Below are 5,918 nucleotides of genomic sequence, written 5' to 3' on the forward strand. Positions count from 1 at the left end.
CCCTTACTTCAATATAAAATCTACCAATTCTGGAAACAAATAGACTGGAAGGAAATATCAACATCACAGGGTAGTRGCAATTTACAGACAGTCTAGTTTTGCATGAAATAGGTATTGTACTAGTATTGTCTTAATTGTGCTAGGACAAAATTCCTACTTTCATAGAAAAATATGAGTATGACAGAGGTAAGCATCACAGAACAAAAAAGATTCAAGAGAAAATACCATTAAGGAGATTATTCCAAAGTGCATACTAATTAAATACCAAATAATAAAGGGTTTTTATGTATCTGAAGAATCCACCTAGATTCTCAAATGAAAAAACCTTAAGAGTTTATTCCTCCTTTTTCCAGCTGSTTCTTATTTTGAGGACAAAGAATCTTTACAGAAAGAATCTGACTGCAGGAAGGGAGCAGCACTGATAGCTGCACGGCTGCTTGGGTGTTTATGTGATGTTACATGYCTATCACTCCAGAACAGGAGGAGAAAGTAAGTGTGAAGTTGCAGTACAAACTTGTTACCATTCTGTCAGCTGTCACCGTTTCCTCACTCTGGTCCTCCACCATTCATATTTCTCCTCAGGATCCGATTCTGCTGAGGTACTTTTACTTTTGTACAATTTACAAGCAGCTCAAGATAGATTATATAAATTTTTAAAAACTTCTGAAATGATTCATGACCACAAGTCTCTGGCATTCACCACATCACATAACTACATAACTTCCTTGTCTTACTGTTTTGAACTTTTACAAAAAAAAAAAAAAAAAAAAAAAAAAGAAAGAGTACAAACAGAGAGCCTGATGAACTGCTGAAGTCAGAGCCAAAATATTTTATTTTATTAAAAAAAAATATTATTATTGTTTATGTTATGTTCTTAATACTATTTTTATTGTTTGTTATGTTAATATGTTTTTGTTTAGAAATTTTTAACATTCTGTATGGATATGCAGAAAAAATCCTCTCACCTTCCTCCCCATGTAAATAAAATTCATAATGCTAGGTTGCCTAATGCTGGGGAAGGACTTTACAGATTAAAAATCTCAGATTGGCTTGAAAGTATTCTGAGGAGCTTAGGTCTGAATACATACCAGAAACAGAAATTTRTGATTGAAAGGAAAATAATATCCATCAGTATATTTCTGGGTGCAAAAGCTTTCTTGCTGTGATTAACACAGCTCTGCTTAGCTCATACACAGCTTAATAAATTGGATGCTTCTGGAATTTCTACACAACATTTCAGGAAGAAGAAAAAGACGTGTTTTCCAGGCATGCCCTAATGAGGTTTTAATGGTGATACAGGYAAACTTTGTGATGAACTTGCAGTGCTAATGAGTACTGCACCCACAAAGCTGCCCTCAAAAGTCACCTCTGCACCTGTGGTTCACACACACAGTGCAGCTGAATTGCCTCACAATGCTCCAAGCATCTATAGCAACCCTGGCAACTGTGGTGGTAACAGATAATCAAAACATACCTACTTTCATTCTAAGACATAACAGGMTCATTTAAGTAGGTTAGTTACTTCATCTGTTGAAAATGACATTGGCAACAATCCTGATATTTAAAAATTATTGATAGATTCCATAAAAAGGAAATTTGTAAGTGCTACTAATCATAATTAATCTAATGGTTTGCAAAAGACTCCATTTAATTAAAAAAATAAGAAGTTCAAGATGATCACTTTTGTCATATRATATGCATGTAGTTTGCACTATGAAACTATGTTTTCCAGCATGTTGTTCTTAAAAGTATATGCATATTGATGTTACATTATGAAATTCCAGATTATTCCTTTTTTAGGATTCGTAGCATTTGCTGGAAAGTTTATCCTTTTTGTTTATAAAAGACAATGATATAGCAACTACTTTGAAGTGCATGTGTTTGAATTCTCTACTCATTTCAAAGAACAAACTTGTGAAACCTGCAGGATAAATGATTCCACTGAAACAAAACAGCAAAGGGCAAGTTGAAGGGAATGTAATACAAAAATCAGCTACAGGAAGGAACATTACATAAGTGAAAAATGCTGAAAATTCAGGGGTGATTTTCTGAACTAAGTTCAAGTGTTGAAAAATAATATGGCTCCCTTTCTGTAGACTTGCATTCCGATTGTGTACACATGTATACAAATATCATATACAACCTTTCCCTGTATTWATAATACTACATTTATGTTACACTACATTTATTATGTTACACTACAGCTTTCACAATGAATCTTCACTCAGTTTTAACCAAGGATGTGCTGCTTGCCAGTGAAACACAAAAATCTGCCTTTCTGAGATGTGCAATACAGGGTTTACATCATTATCACATCGTATGAGACTCCAGTTGGATGTTTCCAGGTCCTCTTAAATTAAACTGTAGTAGAATTTTTTGGCAAATTCAATCAAAAGCAAGCCAAAGATGCTGCTGGTATAACTGTCTATGTCACAACAATTTGTTTGCTCTGCATGCAGTCAGGTGAAAAAGAGKAGGCACAAGGAAGTGGTGACTGATYGATGCAGTTCRGGGGTTCCTCAGAGCAMTTYTGTGACAGCACAGCCATGAAGGTGCACTTGGTACAGGGTGAGGGCTAGTTCACCACTAAATAAATCGTTCTCAAATAAATCACTGCAGCCACCCTGTCTGCCTTGCAGCCACCCTGTTTGCACTTTTTGCACATTATTAGGTTTGCTTCTCCCCTTTAACAGGTCTTCTACATACAGTCCTCATCAAGGTGCAAACCTGTACCTGCATCTCCTCCACCAGGGACCTGTTCTCCAGCACAGCACATGGCAGATGGACATTTCCCAGGCTTTTCTCCACAGATGAAGCCAGGCTGCATTGCTTATTTTGTTGTGTCTTGCTCTGTTTATGCCTTTTATGACCAAGGATACAATCTGTGGTGGGTGCCAGAGTGTGGCAGAGCCCGGGGAGCCCCACATGTAAATGGAGAAGGGGCAGGCTATGAAAGTTACTGCCTCTGGAGCAGCATGGACTCACACACATTCCACATGCCTGCCAAAGTCAACCTCAGCTGGCAGCTGTCACCACTTTAAGGTKCTTGCCATCAGATGCCAAGCATGATAGGGAGCAGAGGTCCCAGTGGGGATCACAAAGACTGCAAACACTGGCTGATGCTATTTTCTCAGCTGCTGTTGCCATAGGAGGCTCTCAGGTGAGGAGGAGCTGCTCACTTACCCCCTTCCACCCTCCTGTCTGCTGCAGTGCATTCCTGCCTCTGCATATCTTGCCTTACCTCTCTCCCATGAGAAAAACTAAGGTATCAACATCCATTTTCCTACAACAGTGGAAGACCCAGRCCAGATCCTCTTTCTGAGCAGGATGGTCTGAGGAGGATGCCAGCATGTGAGAGAAAGGTCCCTCCCCTGGGTTGTTCTGGCGGGTCGGCATGGTGCTGCTGGAGAAGAGTGACACAAAGCCAAAACCAAAAGGGAAGCTGGAGGCTGTGCACTTGGGACTTTCTCCTCCCAACCCAGGCCTCAGATCTGAAGAGCTGCTGGAGACCAGCACAGTGACTTTACTCACGCCAAGCTGCAGCTGGYTGAGGTTTCAGCCCTGAGCTTTTCTGAACAGCACCATTTCAGTGTCATGAGGAAACAGGACATGACACTCAGAACTCCTGTGCTCCTCAAGGAGTCCCAGATGGAGATGAGCTCTTCTGACTCTTGTTTCAGGTCCTTTTTGGCAGGAAGAAAGGCAGACAAACTCCTAGCACCATGCCCTTCTTCAGCTTGGGGTCAAAATTGGAAAGGAGTTTTACAGCATGACATTAGTGTGTCCAGCAGAGCCCAGAACACAGAMTGAGGCTTGCTGAAACATTATCCATTGTAATAGATAACTTTCACATCATGGGCAGATGTTGATGGAAAATGCTGGCTGTCAGCATAAATACTTTTCTGAGACCACTCACCACATTTACAGATGATTCTAAGAGCTTACAGGCATACTGAGCAAGCCCAGTGCCAGGGAATATTCTTGCACATGGTTCAATTCAGTAGTATAAATGCAACCAGAGTGCAATGATATAGAATGGATGCTGGATGGACATTAAGAGGAAAACAAGAAAATCTGAGAACTTCCACTTGGCTTGTGCTGACCTCTCTGGGTGTTTTCTCTCAGTATGACTGCAAYTTGCTGCTGTGGCTGTGTTTTACTGCCAGGTTTACTACACACATAGACAAAATGTTTTAAGAGTTGTATGGAATATTTCAGTCTTGCTAAATGGCCAAGTCTGCAGGAAGCATCCAACAAAGAGAAATTTCTGTAGCTCAGATTCTTCCTTCAGCAGTTGTTTTTAATAGAAAATCTTCTCTTTTGAACAACCTTCTAGAGTTAAGATGTGTTGAACCCATCATATTGCTGTCACCCCTCCTGTCTAATGTGGATCACACAGGGGAGCAAAACAATTGAAGCTGAGGGCTGTGGTAGCACCCTGGGCCTGGGGTTGGAGATTATTATTGTAACTATTTTGGAATACGGTATTTATATTTTATCCTGAAAATTATGGGTTTAAGATGCAGAAGAAAAAAATTTCTGACTTCATTAAGTGTGTTGTTTAAAACTCTAGGTGTTTTGATGCCTACATTATGCTATACACAGCACTTGACTTGCATTAAAAGTAAACAGCTGTCACAAATTTTGTATAAGGGAAAAAGGTATTTCTGCCATTTGTAACTAAATTAACTCTCTGTTTCTTTGTGTGTTTTTGATGCTGAAAATTTCAGGCAAAGTGGTGAAAGTAAAATTAGCAGGAGACATGCAAAAGTTTCAAAYTTCTGAGCTTTAGTTAATGAAAGCTTTTAAAGCATTTATGAGGTATATCAACTGGGCATAACTGAGAGCATTGAAAAAATATAGGTAAAAACTGAATGCAATCAGATTTTAAAACTCATTTTATCTTTGTGTTGAAAGTCGAAAGTAAAGGAAGATTTATATCTACTCCTATAAAACAAATAGACCTGTTGTGTAGATATAAAAAACTGAATTTAGAAACATGCACAGTATAACACTATTGTATGTTTTACAGAGGAAAGCACTGAAACTAATGTCTGRAAGATCCTTGACTTATTTTTAACAAGATTACCATTTTTATAGCCCATTAAAATTATTTCCATAATTGAAATAAAGATAGAAGCTCTCTCATTTAAAGATCAAATAGCTGCTAGCAACATGACAGAGGTTTTGTATATGTAGAAGAGGAGAGGGAATAGTTTAAAATAAATTATCAGCAAAACTCTCCCAGACAGATATGATGGCCTTATAATTGCATTTATATATTTGCATACTGTGCTATCAGTGACACACAGAGCTCTAGAACTCAAAACATGCATGGTAAGAGAAAAGATTATAAATTTTCAGGTCAGTATAAGAGTGAAATTCATTAGATTTGGTCTTGAAGTCCATTACATTTGATCMGTGAGGATAATTGGATAATTCACTGGGATATGCAGGTATTTCATATCTACCTTTGTGTTCAAGAGCTGTACAGGGGAATAAAGCTTGTTACACCTCCAACCTCTGACAATCCTGAGGGACCAGCAGCGTGTTTGGCATGGAGTTGTGTGCAGTGGGGATCCTTGCAGCCAGGAACACATGGAGTGTACACATGCAGTGTGTACAGCAGGGACACAGGAAGGAARCCATGGCAGCAGAGGCAAATCTGGTTTTGAGATGACTCAGAGGTGATTTCTGATCCTCTAGCAGACACCAAGCTGGAAACCCTGGGAGAAACCCAAGCTGCAGCTCACAAATAGGATGAGTCACCCAGCCACAGGCTTGCTCTGTGTCATCCTCTTCCAGCAGGACCTTAATCTATAGATAAAAATACATCAGCAGCAACACAACAACTTCCTGTTCCTCTCACAAGTGCCTATTACACTCTGTCCCTGTGACTGCCCTGTTTGACACAGGAG

This window comes from Malurus melanocephalus, unplaced genomic scaffold (genome assembly GCF_030028575.1).
Source record: "Malurus melanocephalus ecotype Western Australia unplaced genomic scaffold, MMel_1.1 scaffold_297, whole genome shotgun sequence".
NCBI lineage: Eukaryota > Metazoa > Chordata > Aves > Passeriformes > Maluridae > Malurus > Malurus melanocephalus.